The sequence below is a fragment of the Triturus cristatus genome, chromosome 10, assembly GCF_964204655.1.
Source record: "Triturus cristatus chromosome 10, aTriCri1.1, whole genome shotgun sequence".
Classification (NCBI taxonomy): Eukaryota; Metazoa; Chordata; class Amphibia; order Caudata; family Salamandridae; genus Triturus; species Triturus cristatus.
Window position 1 is genome coordinate 722588212 of NC_140593.1, and position 26017 is coordinate 722614228.

The 26017-nt window shown below is 44.8% G+C and overlaps 1 pseudogene; it reads right to left on the bottom strand.

The window, feature by feature from the left end:
- The window catches only part of LOC146789922 (uncharacterized), a 267783-nt pseudogene that overhangs the window by 229673 nt on the left and 12093 nt on the right, over positions 1-26017 (bottom strand).

Sequence of the window (26017 nt, forward strand, 5' to 3'; positions counted from 1 at the left end):
TGCAGCATAGCTCCAGCTCTCCTTCATAAGCCACACTCTACCCCACTCTGTGAGGCACTCCAATTCCTTCAATGAAGGGAAATGTTAGCCCAAGTGCCCAGTATAATAAAACAAGCATGTCTGGTTGTTTATGTTTTCTACTTTTCTAATGCTGTTAAGGCTAACAACCCACCCTATTATCTTTAATATAAGCTCTTCACAATAAATAAGTCAGCCATACTGCCTTTGTCTTAACTAGGGGTGCCAGGAGCCTGTTCCACGCTGTAAAATCAGGAAAACTGCACCACACGGTGTGCCAGAGGGCGCTGCTTCTTCTGCCGCTCAAGAAGATTTTCAGCTTAAGCAGCAGCTGTCTCAACGTGAACAGCTGCGACCGGCCACGACCGCCCGCATTGAAAAATCTCGCAAGGAGGCATTCTAGCACCCAAAAATCACGGTAGACGATGCAAATTCTCACTCACGGTCGCCAACTTAATGTTTGAGAGCTGCATGTGAGAAAAAACTCAGTTATGCAGCGATTGGTGGAGTTTTGCCAGAACTCTGCACTCCAAGCGGAACGGCAAGTGGGCAAAATGCAGGTGGAGCAGAATTTTTGGCCCTCCCTTAGTTGTAACATTTCTGGATAAAGAAATCAGACCTGTGGTATCTTTCCTAACGAACAAATCAGGTCACCATACACAACTCAGGTTAACTGTACTGAGGGTAAGCTTTCTGTATGTTGCAACATTTTTCCAAGGAGGTTGCTGCCCACTTCCACTAGTAGCATTGACAAAATACACTATTATATAAGAAGTTAAAAATAATAAAATAATGTAAGAAATTAGTGCTGCAGCATCCCATAGATTTTTTTTTTAGGAGTCAAAGCAGCAGTGGAGCCCCACCCAGAGTCAATGAATTCCAGGGCCAGTACCATTCTATAGCCTTCCAGGCCACTGCTGAGGGCTATACTGGTTGTTAATAGCCTTGAGCCACTTCAGCTTCTTCAAACATTACAAAGTTGTAATGACCGCTCTGCCTACAGAGGATCCGGCAATTCACTGGCTTGGACAATAAACACTGCTCTGTAAATGTACCTATTGGCCCCAGAGCATGTTTTTGGCTATCAATAGTGCAACAGATGCAGTATAAGCAGGGCCTTCAGAAACTAACTGGCCTAATGCAAGCCTATTATAGTTGTTTTTAATGCTCAAGTAGGGCAATGGGGACACGTTTCCTTCCTTGCATTAGCTCCGGTGGCACCCTTGCCACGCACCCGCTCCACAGACCAAAATAACGAGTCCTCTCCCTTTCTGCTTTATCATAACCCGTCTGCAGCGTTAACTTTGAGGTGTGCACCCTCTAATCAAAAAGTTAAATATTGATGTGCTTTCAGTTGAAACCTCTGCTAGCCAGGGCAGGGTTTAAGCAAAAAGGGGTGCAGAGTCAGCGGGGTAGAGACAGAGTCTCTGTTAATTTTAGTGCAAAGAAGTTGCCAACATTCCCAAGATTCGAAGAGCCAAGGCAGGGGGTAGGGCCTTTAGCTTTGCTGCAGCTAAGCTCTGGAATAGCCTCCCTTTGGAGCTCAGACAATCCAATGATCTTTTGCAGTTTAGAAAACAGATTAAAACATGGCTGTTTCCCAGAGCTTGATAGCTCTGGAAGTGCTTCATCTGATCTAAGTTTGGCTCCTCTCTTTGCCATTTGATAATAAATCTTGTACTGTAGCGCCGAGGTACCCGTTGGGTGTTTGTTGCGCTTTACAAATGTTGCATACAATACAACATTACAGTATTACAAATGCTCAACTGCTGGTTAACTTACCGGTCCTAAAAACTGGTAATGGTAAGGTGTTCTCTGGTCTCAGAACCATTTGTGGAAAATGTGCAACAGTTGCAGGAGCTGTATAACTTGAGCCTCGTGTCCTGAGAGAACGGTCTACTTCTCCTCGGTTCCGTTGTTACTAGTGCTGGGGAGGCACCACCTCTAGGCACTATAGATACTGCCCCAAATAAAACTTTAAAGTACTGCGCATGCTCAAAGCAGTGCAAGGAAATCGAACATCAAGCGTATCTATGCTCCACTGGACTGAACGGTGAAGTAATGCACAACTAACCACTACACAGCAACACAAAGGAACAAGCTAATCGTAGAAAAGAACTGCAAACCCAAAGCTAGAGTACCAATTACTGCATACGAAAGCACTGACTAGGAAATAACTGACCAGGAAAGCGCTACAAACCACTGTGAAACCACCTTAACTTTGCAAAACACTGCAAAGCCAAGCTCAGCAAAGCACTGCAACGGAATCAAACAAAGCCAGCAGTGCAAAGCAAGGCGCAACAGGGATAAATGTAGGAAATTAAAGCACTACACTGCAAAACACATGGGCAAACCCACAGACTAAAGAGCTCTGAAGTCTAGGTCTGCATCATGGAAAAATACGTGCAAGTTGCTTTCACACACAGAAAGCCATAGTGCAGGCAGCAACAGCACCATATCTAATCAGAAACAGAGCAAGCACTCAGTGCAAACCTCCCTCACAAGCACAAAGCAAGTATACAGAGACACAGCAATTCAAGTGTCCACGAATGACGGCTGGGAGCATGCAGAGTCGGGCACACTGTGGGACTTCGTGTCATGAGCTCTGTTTTGGGAAACTCCTAGAAAAGTCACAAGATTGCTCTCTGGCTGGCTGCCTTCACGGAAGAGCTTGGACTGGTGGCCATCTCAGAACAGCTTTAAGGAGAGCTGGGTGACACGCTGACAGCTCTGGCCTGGCTCCGGCTCAGCTCGAGGTCCTGTTGAAACCTCCAGCCCACTGACAGCAGAGCTTTCAAGCCGCTTCTGCCTTCCTCCCTCCCTCTGTCCTCCTGCACAATAAGGTGAAAAAGAAGCATTACTACTGAAGTTAATAACAAGCATTGGCATAGCCAATAGGTCTCGCCTTTGGGACCTTATAAGTGTTTAGCCATGCAACGGTTGATGTCGTTGCACCAAGGATATTGTGCTGCATAACTAAATACTTATAAAGGTCCCAAAAGTGAGACCTATTGGCTATGCCAATGCTTGTTTTATTTTTTACTGTAGTTTCAATAAATCATTCCAACAGCCTCTGCAGTGCTCTGGTAGGGTTAGAGCAGGTACAATGAGTACTGAGAAGGTATGACTTAAGTATGGGTTAGTTTGCAGAAAGCGTGCTTTCAGATATTTGCCCTTACCTTCCAAAGTGCACCCCTTGGTGGAGAATTCATGGCTGTGACACTACCACTTGTGAGTGGCATCACCTTTTACCAAAACAGGTCTAGCATCATTGCAAAGGAATAACCTGCCCTGGGGCCAGTTGTCACTTTTATTTAGACCTACTAGTATCTCCCGTGTGGCCGCACTTCCAGAATGCTCCTGCCCAGTTTTTACTGACACTTCGATCTCTTCTTTGATTCCGATTGCCAAGGAAAAGTCATTTGAAGGCGCTGTGTGTTTTGCAACAAACCAAGGGGCATATTATCAAGACAGGCGATAAAATTATCGCCGCTTTAGCGGCAGAAAACTGCAGCTAAAACGGCGATAATGGGGTTGATAATATGCTCTATGGAATTCCAATTGAAGCCCATGTTAGATGTGAAGGACATCTAACCTGGGCTTCAATTGGAATTCCATAGAGCATATTATCAAGCCCATTATCGCCGTTTTAGCGGCAGTTTTCTGCCGCTAAAGCGGCGATAATTTTATCGCCTGTCTTGATAATATACCGCCAAATTTCAGTGAACTCCTCTCTGCCACATCCACTTCTTGATCTGTGAATTCCTAAATTAATAGAGCCAATGGCCCAATCCTCAAACCACCTGTTGCTGTATGTGCTGGTGCAAAACAAGGTGCAGGCAATCCAAAGCTCTTTTTTATTTAGTAAATGAAGATTGTTTTAGATATGGAAAGGCTTTGAAAACTGCTATTTCCATTTTGAAGTCATACTACTTGTTGCAATTACTGCTTGACCTCATTGTTGTCTGACAGACTTTGATGCCAAGATGCTACACTCACTGCACGTATGTGGTAAGTGTTCTAACATAAGAAAACCAACATCCCAGTAACAAACAATTTGCTGCAGAGTTACCTGCACAGGCATGGGTCTGAACAAGCATGGATGCTTGCCCCCAAAAACCTTTTACCGGTGATTAAAAGGTTTCACAAACTATAAATCCACCCCGTTTAGTATCATCCTTACCATTTTCTCAATCTACCGCTTCAAAGGTTTGAGGGGGGGGCTGGCTCCAAAACATTTTGCTCAAGGGTGGCCCTCTGTAACAAAGTTTGAAGACCACTGACTTAGTGGTTCACCCTTTTCGCCTTGCCCAAAGGAGGAAGACATTTGGTCATTCAATCTGCCATGTTTTATACACCCTGCTTTGGGAGGCTGCCAAACCTCCATTCACTAGCTCTTCTTGCAGAAAGCGAAGCAAAGATGTCTTCTGGCTCCCCATGAGCATAGATGCTGTCCTGCAGAAGGATGATCTTTATAAAGGCACATTGACATTCTTCTTTAGTTGCAGGGAAATCTGTGGTTCTGGGATTTCAAGCTATTCAACGGCAGGTGCGAGTTTTTTAGCAAATCCCTGGTGCAGGAAACTTTTTGAGGACTACTGTACTGAGTTCTGGGAGACCAGTAGAGTGTATATAATTTAAATGTGTTTAATTTTTAACTTTTTCAATTCTGCTAAATGCACCTCTACAGGGATCAGTATCACTGCTCAAATTAGAACATTCCCTTTCCTATTATACTCGTAATGCTACAACTAATGCAACACAAAATGCACGCACTGATGAACTGTTTAAGAATAGCTATATATATATATATATGCAGGGCCTACATCACAGCACATTTAATGGCCACTCTCTAAAGTTCATTTTATATACCCTGATGCGTAGGCCTCGAGCGTCGGCCTTGCCTGAAACGGAAAGCCGCCTCAAAACATCAATTCGACAGCAACCGCCGGCCAACTACCCCGCTCGCTAGTCTCAGATTCACTAACATGACATACGTACATTTTCCTGCTCGTAAAAAATAGCTGTTTAGTCCTTTTAAGCTGTTAGCGTTAGTACGGAGGAAAAGATGGAGAACGCGTGGAAGGCGCACAAAATAGCCTACGCCGGAGTACTTCCCAGAAGGGGCGTGGGAGGGTAAGTAAGACAAAACACATTACCGCCAGCTCCTGCTTGCGCTTCACCTGCTCAGCCAGCAACCAGCGGGTGTCGGGGATTTGCGAGGTGGCCGCCTTGTTGTGCATTGCCATATTGGAAGCTATCGGGAGGCAGGGTGTTTGGGGAGGGAGGCGAGCCAGTGCTAGACTGGTAACCGGTCTGCAGAGGGCGCAGGTCGCTCAAAACAATCCTGTCATCGAAACACTGGCGGAGTTCCCCTCCGTCCATCCCACCGTCTAAAGTCAGCGAACAAACAAGTGATCTGTCCCTCCGATGACCCCGCCCTCCCTCCCGCACAGGCGCCTGCAGAGCCCCCACTGCTCCTCAGTCCGCTTTCACTTTCGTCCTTTACGAAAGCTTTCTTGTCTTTATGGGGCCATATGTTTGAAACACATGGCCCCATAAAGATAAGAAAAGCTTTTACCACAGACGGAAAGGAACCGAGCCAGTCTAACTGGGACGGCTCTAAAAGAGAAAAGTGTACATCACTAGATGCTCTTTTCCAATGGCTGGCCACCGTTTAGCATAAACGGTGACGCCAACCAATGGAAAAGATGGGCGGGGCTTAAAGCCTACTAGAGAAATCTCCTCTAACTCATTAAATCTCGCCAGCGAGACTGCGCATGTCTGCGCATTCTACGCCAGGCGAGACCTAAAAAGGAGAGACAAACAGATGTCCATTTAGTGGTGGATTTGTACAAAGTGAAACCAGAAAACCTACATTAGTAGCGGCTTCTCCACTAAACCAAATTGTGGTATCTTAAGCAAATGTTTTATTTTACCAATCCTTTCTCTTCATTGCCCAAATAAAAGCACCTTTAAATAAAGGAGTTTGGAAAACTAGCTGTACACAATCCTATTGTGCTTGATGTGATCGACTATAATGTTGCTCTAGCTAGAAGAATATGGGCCGCAAGCAGGGTTCATGTGACAACTGCCTTGCCTCCTAGATCAGGAATGGTTCATGTTTAAAAATGATCACTTTTAATAAGTACTTCTCAGTGCAGTTCTATAATATAACATTTTTAATGTCAAAGGTTACATGTTCAAGAAATACACTTTTTTGAATTTTGAAGATCCTTAATTATATTTTACGTGATTATTTGTACAATTTAAATGGCAAACATTTTCAGGGCTCGGCTTGTGCATGGGCTTAAAGAGCCAAACCAGAGCCTCGGCCCTCCCTGTTAATATGTTGGCGTACCCTCCTCTAGCTTTAAGTTCTGCTGCACAAGAGTTCCTCCTGCTGCCGCAACTAGGTCAACCTGCGAGGTGAGGGACTGCCTGCACAACCTGCGAGGTGTGGGACTGCCTGTACAACCTGCGAGACTGCCTGCACAACCTGTGTGGCGAGGGACTGCCTGCACAACCTGCAAGACTGCCTGCACAACCTGTGAGACTGCCTGTACAACCTGCGAGGTGAGGGACTGCCTGCACAACCTGCGAGGTGAGGGACCACCTGCACAACCTACGAGGTGAGGGACCGCCTGCACAACCTGCAAGGGGAGAGACTGCCTGCACAACCTGCGTGGTGAGGGACTGCCTGCACAACCTGCGAGGTGAGGGACTGCCTGCACAACCTGCGAGGTGCGGGACAGGCTGTGGATAGTCTGCCCTGGGTCTGAATCTACCAGTGACGCCAGTGCACAGTCACAGCAAGCGCAGGCTGTGGGCCACAACACTGGGGAGTATTGAAAAGACAGGACAGGGGACCGAGATCTAGCTGGGAGGCCCCTGCCTAGAGCTAAAGGGGCCACTGCTATGTCTGTCGCTTATAGTGCGTTAAAATGGTCACTTCACCACACATGCTTACTGCACATGACCTGCCCTGCCCCAGCAGAGAAGCGTGCTGACACACCAGTGAGCAGGGGCAGACTGATCCTGAGCAGGTTTCAGGGACAGGCAGTCACAGGTTACTTTTCTGCAGGGGAGGATCAATCTGGCCTGCTGTCAGGATGACTGGTAAGAAGAGTCCTGGTCTCCAAAATTAGTGCAAAGTGTCCAGGGCCGGACTGGGACCCCAAAGTACCCCTGGCAATTTTGTGGGACCAGCCCTCCCCCTTGCAAGGGGGGTGGGTGGGGGTGCAAGTTTGAAGCACTGCAGCTTTTGTTGCTGGCAGCCGATATTGCAGTAACGTTGCAAAACTGGCCCCCACTTTAGCAAAACCGACAGCCACCCTTCCAGTTTCCCGGGAAAATGCCCAATGCCCGCTACGGCCAGTCCGGCCCTGCCATGGTCGCCCACTTACTGAGGGCAACTTTTATTCCTCAAAGTGGATAACCAACCCAAACTTCTTGCCGAATAAGGTAATACCAGATTCCATGCAACGAAATACCAGTCTGCAGGGTTTAGTGCAGTGACAATCCACCTTTAAAGGCCGAGTGCCTTTGATATATGCTTTTCACAAGAAATAAGTCTGGCGTACTGCCTTTGTCATAACATTTCATAATAAAAAGATCAGCCTTGATCATTGGCTTGTTACCATAACTAACTCAGGCCTATTCGACTGAGCAAAGTGTAGTACAGGTACTCTTTCAACGCAACAACTCACCATCTGCCGAATCAAGCTTGTAGAGAAGAAGGTCAGCATGACTAAGACCAAGCCCTCTCTCAGCAATGCTTCATAAAGCTCTTTTTTTGGTGATAAACAAAACGTTTGTAAACAGCTATGCTGTCAAGCCACAAGTACAATATAAGGACTTCTGATGGAGGAACTAAACATTGTAGCAAAGACATTTGGTGTTGCTTTGAGCAATCTAATTTCTCTTCTGCCTTAGCACATCTTTTCTCAAAACGGCCACAAGGGCAAGCAGTGCATTAGTGGTTAGCAATAAAAGGAAGCATGCCCCCAGAAGAGACTGGCTAAATAATATGTTTTCAAGAAAGGTGTATTTAACAAGCATTGGCAAAGTCAAAAGATCTGGCATGGGCTAACAGCCCTTTGATTCTCCCAATGCTGGTTTAGTTTGTCATTTCATTGTTTTTTTTTTTAAAGCGGATTGTTGGGGTGAGGTGCTGAAACCTTGCCAGTATATAACAAAGATTTGCCATAGTAGCCTCCAGCAGAAAGGGAACTACCATGTGTTTGAAGTTCTTCTCCTGAAAGAGCAGGATACTGTCACTCACAGTGAAATTAAACAATGGCTGCAGGGGCTGACTTGTTGCCCCATACTGTAGGGGGCGGAGGAAAATGTGAATGGCACAACTGAAGTGTGTGTGTGTGAGAGATGGAGTATGAGAAGGAAAAAGACAGACAGAATGCGCGGGAAAATGAGTGAAAAGTGGGTGTGCACGTAAAGGACTGGTTTTTTTTTCTAAAGTGTGAGTGTACGAGCGAGTGTGTGTAATCTCTGTTTTCCACTGTAATACAACATCATCCCGTGAAAAGCATTTGTGCACCTCCTAACCAAATGTCTGCAAAAAGCGCAGCATATGCTTGAGAGCTTCAAGGAGCTGGACCATCATCTGCCGAAGCGGCCCACGCTGCACTAGGGTACTACACTGAGATTGAGCACTTCAATGTAACCCAGGCTGGTGAGAAAGTACTGGCACCTAGCGCGCTTTATTTAAGAAATGGTGAGCATGAAGAACCCTTGACTCCACAGACGTACAGTCCAGACTGGCTGACGCAACTATTGCGACCATTCACGCCAGACAGGGCTTGCTGTCACTAAGCACATTATGTTGCTACATACAACATTAACGAGACGGATGACATGGTGAAAAAACAATCACATTCAGACTAGCAAAGACATTTTAAGTGGCTCTACAGAAAACGCAAAGAAATACAAAGGGCGAAAACCCATTCTCTGCCGGCAAATCGCGCAGGTGCACAAGTAGGCCAAGTAGGAGGTAATTTGGACACAGCAGTTGGCAAAGTAAAGGCAAAAGGCCACGAAAAGGAAAGGGCGAGTCATGCACGCCCTATGCACAGGACATAAAATTTAAATGTGCACAGACATGAGTGGAGGGTGCTGAGATGACTGTAAATGCAGCCAAGGCCTTTAAAATCAGTGTGCTTTGGAAGCTGAAAATGATGCACCCAGTGAGCAGGAGAGCCACAAATAGCGGGCATTGCCACAATCTCAGCTGAATGACACAATGACCTTTATGAGCCAGAAAAGGAGACAACAAAAAAATAATAATCGGGGAGACGACAAAGAATCTGCTGAGCCAGATGGGCCACGGTTAGGTTTTGTAAGGGCACAGAGGGCTGTGCCGAGAGAAAAGGTCCTCTGAAAGGCTTTTTGAAACTGTTGTGCCTTGCTTTTGCAGGACACTGAACTGTCATACCCAGGGCACAAGTCCTATAAAAAGAAGTGGGGGGACGGACCAAGTTAGACACTATGCAAGGGACATCATGATGCGTGCCATTACAGCACATGACTTCACGACATAGCGCTACAAAAGAAATAAAATAGTGCTATTTAAATTATTTGTGTAAATGCTGGGACAGACCACCACATCTGACAGTCTTACAATGTTTGCACTTATATAAAGGGACAGAACAAAGGCAAAAGCATGCCTCTCAAGTACCTGAGAGGAGAAAGCAAGCTGTGTGCCTCTGTTTCCCTCTGTGGCATTTACATTTATGTGAGGTTCCAGGCCCCTTAACTTCGGCCTGGCTGGAGGTGAAAAGAAAAGCCCTCTCGCTGCCTGCACGTTGCTGCTGGAAATGGAAAGCAGACAACATACAGGTGCTGCTGAACGTGTTCAGTGTCTTACACCAGGACAAGTTCAGCATATTTCTGTGGGGCCCAACTTCTTGGCAGGGGGGACGGCTTCCACACGGTGAAAATAGTGGGTGGACGCCGTGTACCTGCGTGTACCCAGACTCGTGTCCTCGTCATACCCCCCACCCCTACATCACTGAACGCTACAGTCATACAAGCCCACTAAAGGTACCCCTCATTACATATCTGAGGCTGGCTTTGATGTCCAAGGGGGCACCAAAAAGGCACCAATCTTTGTGAGAGTGGAAACTGCCCTTTCTACGAAGAATGTGTGAAAATGACAGTGATGGCGGTGCAACTCCCAGACGCTGGCATACCGATTATTTGCTGTACCAAGCAGCTCTCTCGTTCATCACGTCTGGAATGCATGAATGGTGCTTGTTAAAAGTATGCTTCCATTACCTAATGGCTGCTGTAACAATAGCGTTAAATGAAACATTACCCATGAACGAAAGTATCGTACTTTATTTTTGCAATCTGAGAGCCTTGGTTTCAATCACACTGTATTGTATGTTAAATAACTATATATCATAATAATAGTTTGCGCAATCTTGCACTTTTGTTAGTGGATATTGTTTTACGTACATCCGTTGCTTCTTATAATTAACATGTTACTGACCTTACATCTAATTTATGTAAAGCTCTTTCTGCTGGATTTAAGTTTTTTTAATGGAGGCTGGTAATATAATTACTTGATTTTAACATGAAATTGTGAACCTACTTCAGGTATGAAATGTGGATTGGTTCTAATAACTACCTTGTATTAGTGTATACAATTCAGTAAGATTCTCCTACTGATAATGTAAGTAACACACAGACTTTTTTTAGTGAAATAATCGCAATCAGGAAAGATTTTAAGAGTCTTAAACATTTTAATAGACCTACTACAATCAGATAAAATGTATTTTATGTGGGTGGCAGTACCTCATGTGGTGGATATAATCTTAAATCCTAAAAACTGTTTTGATTACCAGTATTCTGAGAAGTTGTTTTTGATTTGATGCTTTATTATATATAGGCAGCTACGGCTGATAAATGTAATCTTAATAAAGCATAAGAAAATGTGCAATCCAGTAGATATACTAAGTATTGTTCTATAACCCTTTCTTCACTCAGATTGGTTGTAAAGATTCATTTTTAAAAACCAGTTAAGAAACAGTGTCCATTTAATTGCACAGCAATTCCTAGATGAGGGTTTCCTTGCCTCTCTTATAAAATCCATACAATTCGGAAATTATAGAAGTTTAAATTCTAGTAACTCAGGAGCCATGCTGCTAAATTCAGTTATTTTGGACATGGGTGGTAAATCTCTCCCACTCCCAAATCTAGCACAACTTTGATACCTGGACATATTGTTATACAACACAATCATTAGGAGTGAAAACCTTGTCTATTTTGTCTTGAAGTGTAACTAAAATTATATTCATGTTGGAGCTTTACTATCAAGAGTTACTAACATCTTTTAGTGGTATCAGGGGAAAAACACATGCAAAAATGCCATACCAGCTCATCGAATGTGCATTCCTCTAGTTATTGTGGATGCTTGGGTAAGAATGCAATGTTTTGACATTTTTTGCTTTCTTTTATTGCAAAAATATCAGTCTTTGGTTGTCCCCCACCTTTGAAATATGTAGGTTGCTATGGTCTGCTTTAGATACCGTTTGTGTGTTTTGCCTAGTTCTCTATTGTAGTAATCTGCTTGTATGTTTGGATTTCCTGGAACAGGGTGGGCTGCAAGATTGGCCAAAGCCACATTTTTGTGCTAGATTCGATAATGGGTAGTACAAAGTTCTCACTTGTTTGCTTATATAAAAAAAGTGTGGTAGTGTTGTTTCTCATAATTTGTGCCACTTAATTATGAATTTGTCTCCAAATACCTTTCAGAGACAAATATACAGTCACTAGTTCTAGGTAATTTACGAGATTCACTTCTTTCTGGGACCATCACGCTCTGTCACTCTAGTTTTTGAGAGACGCTCCCAAACCTGTGACCCGTCTGTTTTGATTGTGATGAGTGAATCATTGAAACTACTTTTCTTTGACACACTGTTTAGATTGCACAACTTTTACTCTTTTCTTAACTTGTTTCTTACAACCACTAGATCTTCACAGTCCCCTCTTACTGGACACCACTGACTGTTCAAGAATTCATGTTGTGATTGTATGCATACATTTAGCGTTTGGAATTTCATCATTGTTTTCACTGTCAGACAATGGCATCTGGGACAGGAGAACATGACTTTGTAGGGTCATCGTCCTTTTGTGCTGTTATTTTCATATTCAGATCTGTTTCCAAGAATGTTTTCATTTGGTCTTGGGGTAGGTGAGGATTTCTTTAAATTGAAAGTAAATCCTAGTTGCTGTATTAAGTCTTAAAACATATGAATACGGTCTTGACGTTGTTTGATGATTGTCGCCTTTATCAATGAATAGTCTAGATAAGGGTGTACGTGAATGGCTTTGAGTCTTAGATAAGCTGCTACTATGACCACACAGTTTGTCAACACTCTTGGTGCTGATTTTATTCCGAACTGCAGTACGTTGCATTGGTAATTAACTCTGAGCATTGGAAACTTTAGACACCTCCTGTGTGCAGGATGCATAGATATGTGAAAGTGCACATCTTTTAGGCTCTAAGTTGCAAGAAAGTTGTCTTTTCTAAAGACTTCTTGCAAAGTTGCCATTTGAAATTTGTTTGAGCCTTTACAAGCTTGTTTAGGCTTATTAAGTTGTGTATTGGTCTTAAAAACCCCATCAGGGTTTCATAAAATACACTTCTATTGCCTCTTATGCCAGTAGTTCCTTTACTTCTTGTAGTTGAAGAGGGATGTAACCTTTTTTGTAGTTTTGTTTCTTTGGCCTTACATTCAGAAGAGACGTTATGAATGCGAATGTTTTATCAAATCCAAAACCCATTTGCCTATTATAGACTACCATTGTTTTAAGGTAGTCCTTTATTCCGCCCCAACATATGTTTTGTTAAGAGGGTGAAGTAACGAAGTCATTTCGTTGAGGTTGATAGTGTTCTTGTGTTACTTTCCTCTCCTCTGCCTTTGCCATGAAAACACTGACTTTGTATGATACATTGATGCTACTGTCCTGTTGATTGGAAAGTTGGCTGCTGAGATGTTTGTGTTACAATCAGTGTTTCATTTCTCCTCTTCTATTAGCAGGCAAACCTCATCTGATGCCACCTCGTGCCTGAAGTGCCTACGCTGCTCTAGCCATCTCATTGGCTTTCTTCATTATTCCTAAAGTGTCATGTACTAAAGAAACAAATAGAAGTACTCCTGACAAAGGTATATTAATTACATTTGATGGAACCTCTGGTATTGAAACCTGAAATATCTACTGGTACTGTTCTGAGTAGACAACTGTCTACTCAGAGTCTTTGCTGAGTCCAAGGAAGATTTTAGACAGGGGTTGCCTATAATGTTATTTTATTCTACCATTACCTTAGCTCTAATTTTATATTCTTCAGGTAGATGTTGGGAGCAGCTCATCCATTTCCTCCCATTGTTGAAGGCATAACTGTTAAGGAGAGAATTAGAATTGGCAACACTCCATTGTGTTGCTGCGCTCACTAGCCTTTTGCAATCTTTATCTAGTGGCAGCCCTGATGAGAAGATGTTTCATCTTCTTTTTGCTGTGTTTACTAGTAGTGAGGCAGTTTGTATGTGACCTTTAATTTATGTGGGTAATCGTGAAGGCAGTTTATACTCTCTCTCTATTCGAGGCGTTACCGCTTTGGCGTTTATTGATTTCACAAACACCTCCTTACTCTGTTGTAATATGCTTGGAAGCATAGGTAGAAATAAATAAATAACAAAGGCAAACATGTATAGCTTAGTATTACTGCAGCAGCTTTTTTGTGCAACAGTCCTATATTGCCGGTTTTGGGCCTTATTTTGAGTTTGACGGAAAGGACACACTGCAAAAACATTGCAGATATCCCACCAGCCGTATTACGAATGCCACTGGGTATAATGCGCTTAAGTGATGGGGAGTATCCAGTCCACCAAATTCCAAATAATGCCTTGTGTTTTTTTTTTTTTTATATGAGGACATGTCCTTTTGTTCTGATATATTAAAACAGATCCTCCTCTGACATATTTGGTCCTCAATACCAGTGTGTCTGGAAAACGTTGGTGTAGGGGGTGGCGAAGAGAGCCTGAAACTCACTCACATCACAAGCTGATATTATAGCAGTAATGAATGCCGTCTTCAGAGTCAGGAGAGGTAGAGGACAGCTGTGCATTGGCTCAAAGGGAGTGCACATGAGGAAAGTGAGGACCAAATTAAGATCCCACTGTGGCATCACAAAGGCTTTGGGGCAGACACATGCATCAAAGCTATTCGAAACCACATCACACTAGGTGATCTGAAAGGACAGCTGCTCTGACATGCTTAAAGCTAAAGGAGCACACAAGGATGACATCCAGAACTTCAGAAGGGATATCAAATGCAGTCAACTGTTGCTGTTCAGTCTCCATGACTGGAGGTGTAGCTTGGACAGGCCAGGGTGCAGAACCCAAGAGATATCCTCTGGAAGAGGTAGCCTGATCGAAGGACAGATGCTCATGCCTAGAAGTTCCACACTCTCCTGGCACAATCTGTCATTAAGATGGCACAAGCACAGTCACGCCTGATCTTCAGAACTTGAGGCAGGAGAGGAAGAGCCTGTTAGGCGTACATAAACACTGTGCGCCACTCTAGCCGGAAGGCATCCCCCAAGAGACAGCCTTCTTCAGAACTTCAGTGGGCAAAATGTTTGACACTGTGCGCCTGACTGTGGCAAACAAACCTAGCCAGGGTTCATCCCATTTATGGAAGACGCCCTATGCCAACTCAGGATGTCGCAATTTGTGGTCTGCCAGGCGTCACAGACGGAGTTAATCTGCCTTGACATTCAAAGATGGCGCTAGGTGGTTCACAACCAGGGAAATGCCCCGACACTTCAGCCAGCTCCAGGAACAAAGAGCCTCTTGGCACAGAATCAAGGACCCCACCTCAACCTGCGTGTTGAAGTACCACATGTCGGTGGTGTTGTCCGTGAGAATCTGTATGAACAACTCCTTGATGGATGGTCGGAAGCTTTTAGCACCAGGCAAATAGCCTGCAACTCCAACAGGGTGATGTGGGTCCCAGCCCAGGAGCAACACATTTGTCAGCACCAACAACTCTGGGTGGAACAGGGCGATGGGTCTACCGCTGGTCCAATTGAGGTCTATCAGCCACAACTGCAGATCTTTTGCAGACTCCTCCAAAACCTGGATGGAATCTGACAGGTTTCCTTGGTTCCCGGCCCACTGAGACTTAAGGCTGCACTGCAGAGCCTGCACATGCCACCTGGTATAGTCAACAAGCAGGATGTAGGAGGCTAAGAAGTAGCAGACCCGCTCACTGAGAACCAGGGCTGAGGCTGAAACAAAGATCTTTCCAGAATGTTGTGAACTCTTTGTGCTTAGGGAGGCCTGAAACTGCATCATACAGAATAGCTCCAATGGAAGGGAGCATGTGCATAGAAGTGTCACTTCAGCTAGTTGATAGTAAACTAAATGGTTAATTACTAGTAGGAGTAGATTTGCTGCTTGAAGAATTTTCTGGATTCACATGATGTGCATTATTCCGCCATCTAGTAGTTGGATCCGGAATAGTCTTTGTTTTTTTTTTTCTTTCCTTGTTTTGGTCGCTTTGACCACCATCTGGTGCCAGGTACATCCCCTGTGTGACGTCAGACGGTATCGGTAAGGTCGACGTGCGTGGCAGCCATCTTCGGATTCTGTTTTTTCCTGTTTTTATTCTTGTGTGTAATCCTGAGATGGTTATATAATAACTGATGAACTCCTGTGCATCCCACCTGTTTGTTTTTTCTTTAGTGGAGGCTGGGTGCGTTGCTTGTGAATCCAGAAAATTCTTCAAGCTGCAAAACTACTCCTGCTGGTAAGTAACCATTTCGTTTTGCAGCCTGAATCTTCCTGGATTCCCATGCTGTGTATTAGATTATGTAGCGGTTTCTCCCGTGCTTGGGAGGCTGTGGTGAAAGGAAGGACTTGCAAACACAGCATGCGAATCCAGAAAAGGATTCACGCTGCAAAACCCCAAATATATCAGAAAGTTTGCCATTGTCTGGAGGTGGTCTACAACTGAATGTGCCCAGTCAACCTTCAACAGCTAATAGTCGAGGTAGGGGACAGCTGAAATCCCAACCTCCAAAGGTGTGCTCCAACCACTGCCATCTTTTTCAGGACAAAGGAGAGCATGGTAAATTGAAAATGCTCCTGGTCTACTTTGAACCGCAAGAATCTTTGGGATGGACACATTAAAGTAGTCGTCCTGCAGTTCCAAAGTCACAATTCAGCCACCTGGATCCAGAGCAGACAAAACATGGGTCAACGTAAGCATCTTTCATTTTTCCATCCACAGGAAGGCGTTCTCAAGGGTGGAGGTCTCAAATAGGACAGGGCCTTAGAGTCCTCCTTCAGAACAAAGAAATAGAGGGAGTCACAGCCAGCCCCTCCTTGCAGGTCAGAAAACCTCTCTTTGGCATCTTTAGCCAAAAGACGCTGTACCTCTTGAAGCAGGATTGACAGGTGTTCCTCTGAAAGCTGCTTTGTAAAGTGCATCAGTTTGAATTCTGGCAAATGCATCTCTGGCTTTTTCCAACAGGTGCTACTAATGTTTTATAACAGTGGCTGTAACTCATGAAATTGTGGTTTTATCAGAAAAGTAAGTTACTGCGGGCAATAAATCTGGCAAGGCCGAATGTGACAATAGTAGCAACCGAGGTGAGCGATTGACCGACAGCCGCCCTCTGCTCCTAAATAGAGGGATTGCTGCTCAAAGTATGTGTGTGTTCTGTGGCTTCGACATGCAAATTGCATATCTGACATGGGTGCCAAAAAACAAACCACATGGGGATTGTGGAAAAAGTGTACATTCACATAAAAGGCACTGCCGACCCAAAGATTTTACCTTCCTCCTCCTTCGGGTCCAGTTGTGTCACTTTAACTTGCAGCCGGTCCACCCTCTCGCCCAATGTAGTGACCCGTAGAGCGAACCTGCTCGCCTCCGTGAACAGCTCACCAAAAACATCCTCAGCATATTTACCTGGGGAGCAGAAAGCAAGAGTTAGACTGCGCCAGGACTCGAAGAACAAGATCCAGACAAAAAAGACCAGCCACAACAGGAAAAGGTGTAATGGCTACTGTATGTGGGAGGAACATGGGAAAGAGCTAGGTTGCACAAGGAATCAGTCACCCCTCAATCATAGATAAAGCGCTCCAACTACTCCAGGAAAAATAGTTATGGATGGACTGAGCCTAGACAAATTATAAGCTCAGCTTGAAATCAGACTAAAAAACTTCACATTCACTCTCAGGACTTGCACAGAAGCAACAATGGTTGTAGACTTATGTGAGACTGACAAACCGCCTACTTCACTGCAAGATAGGGGCATTAAATTAAATTACAGAGTGATCAAAGACAAACACAAGAAGCACCACTTGATGGTGAATATGTACTGAGTGAGTTTACTGGGGACATGGTCCACAGTGGACTGGTGCACAACAACAAGTTAGAAACCATCCTAACGTTTTTAGAAATTTAGAACACCAATTAGTGCTGGTAGCACCACAAATATCAGATTCATGGGATTTCTCTGAAAATACTTATAGTTTATTAAAAAATTAAATCAAATATATTTATTTCAGGCTCTTGTTATAGAAGATAAATTGCGGTTTGAAAATATAAACTATTATAAACCACGACAAAACATCAAGTATAGCATACAACAAATGAATGCTTAACCAAGGACGCTACAAGGTTACGGACCTATTGGTCAGCACCTCACTGTGTCCCTGCTGCCGTATAAGGATGGTCGTGCACAATAATCCGGCACCTGTAACCTTTTTGCTGCCTTTGGTCACAGATTCCCACAGCAGATTAAACAAACAAAAGGAGGTGCACTGAACAAAACACATGTAGTCCGTTGTGATTTTTAAAATTTCTTCCTTGATTTCAAAATCGATAATTGTTCATAAAAACAACCAACCCGTTTAGTTCCCTGTAGGAAGGCGGAATCTGACTAATGGTTGCCCCCAACTTTTTGCCTGGTATTTGAGTGGTTTTTGACTAGTCTGGCTGGGATCCTGCTATCCAGGACCCCAGCCTATCTGCTTTCTCCTTAAAACTGTTGTGAGTACCCTAGGTACAAACCCAATTGGATGCTGAGGATACCCTGACAGTCCCTTGTAGATGGTACCCTAGGTACCCAGGGCATGGGTCCCTCAGTAGGCCTACCAGGGCTGCAGCACTTATTGTGCCACCCTGTGACAGCCATACAAAATGACACCACCAGACCACTACTGTAGTCTGGGTAAGGTGGTGCTAGCACCCCTTACTGGGATATAGGTAGCCTATATCCCACCCCATTACAACACATGTACTCTCATTGGTCACCCCTATAGCAGGCCTTGGTAATCCTACAAGGCAGGGTGCTGAGGTATGTGTGAGGGGGGACCCCTACTTGAGTAGGACCCCTCTGCAACCTTCGTAAAACCATTGCTGGGTTGTTTGTAAGGTAGCCATACCATATACTCTTAACTGCATGATAAGTCAATCGCGTCATTGCGATAACTTGAGAATGGCTACACAGAACCATATCGTGTTTGGTGTCAAACATGAAGGAGTCATACCCCCAGTCCAGCCATGGGCATGAGGTTACGATTCCCCCCTGCTAGAGGGGTGATATGGGAAAAGCTGTAGCATTTAGACACCAATTTAAAAGTGCACAGGTAACACAAAATGGATGCTACCGGCCACCTCCACAACTCTGGCTGCTTGTTGCTGGGGAAAATCCCAGCCTCGACAGCTGGACAATAGGGCTCCTGTGGCAGGGAGGTGCCAGCACCTTCCCAGACAGGATATGTGGATCGGAACAGGGTGGGTGCACCAAATGTCCTTTCAGAGTTGCACGTAGGCCAGCTTGATGAATACAGGCCCCAGCTAGGCCCGCAGAATACAAGGGTTTGCTCTCCTGTAACAGAAACTAGAAGGAAGTTAGCACGGAAAATGCAAAGTACAAAGACAGAGTTTATTAACCCTTAAGGGTGGTCCTACAACCTATACAACACTCTTCAGTATTGCATAGAGTAGCACAAAGAACTTGCATACACAGTCCCCTTTTATACACAACAGAGGGGCTCATAAGTGGGTGGATACAACATGAGGCAAAGACTATTACCTTTTATGGACATTTTCGATACAGAATCAATATGTGGGCGGAGTTAACACACTCCTAAGCCCGCAAAAACATGGTCAAGCAAGGACTAACTGATAACAGATGTGGTCAAGTCTGGGCATGCGCCAGACGGACAAAGGAGCTATTTATAGACTGTTACTAGGCAGATAACGAGAGCAACTGACACGAAGATAGGACTCTTCTCGTGGTGAGCACGTGGAGACATGACAATACAAAATGGAGTTCAAACATTAGTCAACATAAGGGAAGAAACTCGGTCCTAAAAGGGAATTCATGTCTTTAGTAAATGCTTAATCACATCGCTGTTTCAATTTTCAACAGACGACCCTTTCAGCATTTACTGAAGACATCCGGGTTATTAGAATAATCATCATATATGTCGATTTTCATCATTTCTTCTATTTCTTTAGTTAAATGTTTCTGATAGGTGACATTGGCAATAGCTTTCTTATCAGGAATACAGAATGACACACATAGGGAACAGAGTAAAGGACCACATTGGACACAAATGCAACAAGAAAACAGAATTGCTACGATAATACAAAGACCAGTTAAAACCTTCCACCCCCATGTGATGATCAAGGCCCAAAACCATCCAGAAAAGGTCCAAGTGCCATTTTCGGTATGGATTTCAGCTGCAATTTTATGCAACCTGTTGATGGCATTATAGACTGACGGCGTGTGGTCAGGGATGAACACACAACAACTACTTCCGATAATTTTACATGCTCCACCTCGGTCAGCTAACATAACATCTAACACCATACGATTCTGTAATGCAACAATTCTAGTAATTTGTAATTCTTCCGTAAGATTCCCAAGAGCAGCAGCGGTTTGATTTGTCACAGCCTCTACAACTCTTGTTAATCTTCGAACTTTCCTGCTATTGAGGGCAGCTCCAACAAAGAAAAATAATCCTAGGTTAAAATCAATATACTGTTGCAAACTAGTATCAGTTTGGTCGACATCATCAATAGATAGAGTACGTTTATACCTATTTACAGTCACATTTTTCAACAACTTCAAATCTTTATGATAAGATGCAGGTGCCAAGAATACAGGAGGTAATAGGAATGCTACATAACATACTCCAGACCAACCGGCTGGCAAACGATAATAACCTTTATTCCCACATACGAAATATGTATTATGGGATGCTAAGAAGGTACTATTATTCAATCCGTCAATGTTCAAGATAGTGATACAGTCACTAACACCAACAGGAATATAACCCACACTCTGGACGCACAGGTCCGCTTGAGCCTGTGCCACTTGAATCACGAATCGGTCTTTCCCCACAGTGTCTCTAGTGTTCGTGAAAATATAGGGAATCGATTCATTGTCTGGTCGATACTCTTCCCATTCCCAAATTGTCCCATTCGCTTGTGGATAACCATCTTTATCTTGATGACATTCCCTATTAAGTCTGAAAAGTAATCGTCCCACTGTAGGTTTCCGTGTGGCAAAAAGCAAAGTGTACCATGCTCTACAAGAGCCATTATGAGAAAAAGGAAGAGGTATGAACGGAGTTCCTCCTTTCTTCTGGTGAGCTGGCATCATGCCACATATCCAAAAGTTTGTAGCATTAGTGGCAACATGGGTATGATGCAACATCTGGATGAAAGTGTTATTCAAATAAGACTGGCGATGCTTCAATTCTTGATACGGAAGGGTATAAAAGTAGTGCTCCCCCTGCACTGGGGTGGTCAAAACAAGCAACTCACGGGCAGGAGTCACATCCTCAACAAACCATGTGGTTATACCAACAATAGCCACAATGATAATAAAGCTTATCGCACAAAGAATCTTCTTCTTCTCCATCTTATAGTAAAAGGTCAATATCTTCCTGAAACTAAAAGGTTGTCAGAACTCTTCCCCTTAGGCAGCCGTTGATTTCTTCACCAGCGGGCCAAGACGGGTGTCACTACGCTAATGCAGGGCTGATCCCCCCCCCCCTTGCCTCATTGGCTCTCCGTTTCACTAACCTAAGGGCCGTTCTGACAATTTGTCCCGATACTGAAGAATTCACTTCCTTGGTCTGAGATGATATCGCCTTACTTCTGGAATCGTTTGGTCCGGGAAGAGCTCCTCAGTGTCGTTCGGTTCCACAGCACGGCCTTTCTCCGCAGTCAGGATTTCTCGATGGTCGGTCAACACAGCAGGCTCCACCAATCCAGGCGGCACTTTACGACAGTGCAAGGAGTGGATCCAGTTCTTCCGATTGGAGACTCGCACAGCTGTCCGCGTCGCAAGCAAGACTTGCTCAGGACCAACCCATCTCGGCTCCAGACTGTTCGTCCTTTCGAAGACTTTGATCATAGCATGATCACCAGGCCGGAGGTTATGTCCTTCACCTGTGGACCGATCAGGGAGCGCCTCTCGAACCTGTTGATGAATAGAAACCAAATTATCCGTTAACTGCGCCAGATAGTCATTCATCATTACACAAGGTACATCATATACAGACTTAGGCCTTGGTGGACCCCAAATATTCATTGGGCGTCCAAAAACGATCTCATAAGGCGTGAGACCGGTTCGAGAATGCGGTATCGATCTAATTGACAATAATGCCAGCGGTAAAGCATCTGGCCAAGTCAAAGAAGTCGAAGCTTGGATCTTAGCGATCTTAAGCTTCAGAGTACCGTTATATTTCTCAACCAATCCCGCAGACTGAGGGTGAAACACAGCGTGGAACTTCTGGGTAATGCCTAGACCCTTTAGCACATACTTTATAACGTCCGCTATAAAGTGAGGTCCGTTATCACTCCACAACAGTCTACAAACCCCATATCGAGGGAAGAACTCCTTCAATAGCATCTTGGCTGTAGTCATTGCAGTATTATCTTTCATAGGGTAGGCCTCAATCCATTTGCTGAAGGCACAAACCACTACTAGAACATACTTCAGATTGTTACAGCGTTCAAGCTGAATGTAATCCATCTGTAATACCTCAAAAGGTGCAGTGGGTGTTACAAACCCTCCTGCTGGAGTTCGTGTCCCTTTTCCCGGGTTGTACTTCAGGCAAATCATACAAGTCTGTACCACCTTCTTTGCCGTACTAGCAATCTCTGGATGCTCCCAGACTTGGGTAAGCAATTTTACAATTGCGGAAGCTCCAACATGTGCTAGCCCATGTGCCATCTGAACCATAGGTTGTACAAAAGCTGTGGGTAACTTCCATCTATCCATCTGCTTATTCCTCCAACAACCTTCATCATCCAATTCTCCATCATTAGACCATTGCTCCCGTTCCTTATCGGAAGCGGTCCTCTGTATTTCCAGCACTTCTCTCCTTGCATCGTGCCATCTTTCCACCTGCGACTTCACAACGTACATTGCAGTAGCACCAGGCTGCATCGCAGTCTCTCGTGCCACCCGGTCTGCCAAAGCATTCCCTTCTCCAACTTTATCAACCACTTTCTTATGGGCACTACACTTAATTATAGCAATCTTCTTCGGATATGTTAATGCAGTCAAAAGGTTGTGAACTAACTCTCCATGCATTATCTGTGCTCCATGTGACGTTAGAAACCCTCTCTCCTTCCAGAGTAGGCCGAAATCGTGCGCTACTCCGAAGGCATAGCGGCTATCTGTATAAACATTCACACACAATCCTGCACTGAGCTCACATGCTCGTGTTAATGCTATTAGTTCCGCTGCTTGAGCTGATTTCTGTGGTATGCGCGCTGTCTCCACTATTGTTTGCAGTGTGGTAATTGCATACGCTGCTGAAGTCGTACCATCTGGTAGCTTCAGGCATGATCCGTCCACCCACAGTTCTCCATCTACCTCTGTAAAGGGCGTATCCTGGAGATCAATACGACCCTTTGTCTGTTCCTCAGTCACCAGAATACAATCGTGTGCTTTTCGTGCTTCAGACTGAGTTTCCGGGAACGGCAACAATGTGGCCGGATTTAACGTTACACACCTCTTTAACGTAATATGAGGAGCCAAAAGCGTCAACTCATATCCCGTTAAACGAGCACTGGTCAAATGCTGCGTCTTTGTCTGATTAAGCAGAGCATCAACAGCATGGGGGACTAATACCAACAGTTTGTGAGATAACACAATTCCCTCGCTTTGGCGTATTGACACAGCTGTCGCCGCAACCGAGCGAAAACAACCAGGTAATGCTCGGGCAACAGGATCAAGTACAGCCGAAAAATATGCACAAGGGCGCTGCTTGCCGCCGTGCATCTGCACTAAAACTGATAATGCACATCCATCTTTCTCATGCACATACAGCGAAAAGGGCTTTGTATAATCAGGGGTCCCTAACACTGGTGCTGAACAAAGGGCCTGTCGCAATCGCTGGAAGGCAATTTCACACTCATTTGACCAGGGAAGAGGAATTGGTGTGTCTTTTGTCAAAAGGGCTAATAATGGCTTAGCTATGTGTGAAAACCCTAATATCCATTGCCTACAAAAAGAAACAAGACCCAAAAATGCGAGCACGTCCTTCTGTGTGGAAGGCACTGGCGTGTCCAAAATGGCTTGAATGCGGTCCGGTGTGAGTGCACGCCCCTCCTTAGACAAAAGGTGACCCAAATAAGTCACCTTTGGTCTACAGAATTGCAATTTCTTCCTCGACACTTTGTGATTGTGAGATGCCAAAAAGGAAAGCAAAGATAACGTGCACTTCTCACACAGCTCAAGAGTGTCGGCCGCCAACAAGATATCATCGACATATTGTATAAGGGCGACACCCGCGGGCAGAACAAAGGAATCCAATTGCCTTTTCAATGCTTGACTGTAAATGCTAGGGCTTTCTGTATAGCCCTGGGGGACTCTACAAAATCTATAAGACCTATTATTCAGAGTAAAACCAAAAAGGTATCGGCTATCAGGATGAATAGGGATCGAAAAGAAGGCATTTTTCAAATCAATAACTGAAAACGTGGTCGCCGTTGGCGGGACCAAAGTGAGCAACGTCGTGATATCAGAAACCACTGGATACTGAGGTATCACAATCTTATTCACTTCCCTTAAATCAATGATAAACCGATAAACTTTGGCATCCGTATCTTTCTTCAAGATGGGTAAGATAGGACTGTTGCAAACATTATAGGGAACTTCTTCCACTACCCCCACCTTAATCAAATCCTGCACAATCTGAATGAGTGCCTCCTCCCCCTCCTGGGAAATGCGATACTGAGGGAGTCGTGGTAACACCGCACCCTCCTGGACACTAATATGGACAGGTGGAATCACCATCTGTCCCACATCGGTGTCTGAAGTAGCCCACAAAGAATGAGGGAGAGAAGCTAACACAGTATCCTCCACAACCCCACACATCCGGTCAGTTAGCGGGTGATTATCATTCAATATCACACGTACTCCAGTGGGGGAGCAGCGGATCGTAGCTCTGAAGTGCTTGAGCATATCAAGACCCATAATGTTGTCAGGCGTGTTCGGGGCAAGCAAAAACGGACAGGGTGCAGAAAAGGGATCAACATGGAATGCAAGGGGTCGAGAAAGAGGGCTTCGAGAGCGTGTACCATCAAACCCTACCGATGTAACCATTAAGCCAGATGGGGGAGCCCTCGGAACCAATTGTTTGGACAGCGCACTACGAGTCGCTCCTGTATCAACTAGGAACCGATCAGTAGAACCCAAAACCTTCGCTGAGACATAAGGACCCTTCTGATCAACCGGCACTTCAACTGATTCTAACCCCCATCCAACGCATTCCTATGCATGCTGCGAATCATGGTATCCAGAGCGGTCAGTCCCTGACCCTTGATACTGGTGCTGTCGATCAAATACATTGGGTCTATCTCGTTGCTGCACAGTAGGTTCAAAACGAGCACGATCATTAGAATTCCCTCTGAAATTCGAGAAACCCCCTCTACCTCTCGGTGGACCTTGATTACGCCCCTGACGAGACGCATACAACGCCGGACAATCTCTGGCCCAATGACCCGACTGTTTACAATACGCACATTGATTCCTATTTACATCTGACCGACCCGAAGGGGGACCATAGAATCCTCCTCTACCTCTATCGGCACCCCGACGAGGCGGACCATACACTTGCGCTAACATCACCTTTGTTTTTAAATCTTTCGACTTCTTCTCCTCCTGCCCCTTCGCTTCTTGTTCCTGACGCTCGTAATACTGAGCTATTGTCAGGAGGGATGTCGGAGACGCGGTGGACCAAGAACTTTCACTCGCTTTTAAACGAGCTGCTATTTCCGGTAATAAATTCGCCACATATTTATCAGCAAAAAGATGTCGACCCGTATCATCCGTAAGTGACTGACCACTAAAATCATGAAATGTCTCCTCAAAGCGCGTAAAGAAATCTGCGACTGATTCATCAACCTTCTGTTTACACGAGGCTAACATGTTCTAGTCAATCTTTTTAGGGGGAATAATTGTTTTCAACTTGGTCAAAATAGCAGCGGGGAGATGTAAGATAAGCTGAGGCGGTTTTTGCGCGGGTTTCCTCTCCCTATCCTCATCCTCAATCTCAGACCACTTGGCCTTAAAAGCGGCTTGATCATCCACCTTCCGCACAGATCGCCACATATCCGGTGGTAACATAAGCCCAAAGAACAGATCTATATCTGCTAAGGTCATAGTACAAGAATTCAAGGCCCCTTCAACTTCTTCGTAAAAGGCCGCTGGATTCTTGCGGGGGTCAGGCAATGCATTCTTTAATGCCATAACATCAGCCCTATGCCAGGGAGTATAGACCCAATTATACACAAAATATCCCTTAGCATCGGCGGAAGTAATATCCAAACTAGTTCCCGCTCCTTTAGGAGGAACATACAAAGGTGCCGCCTCTCGCATTGGTTTAGCATGCACTAGGTCGTTCTTATCTGAGTGGGAAGTAGATGA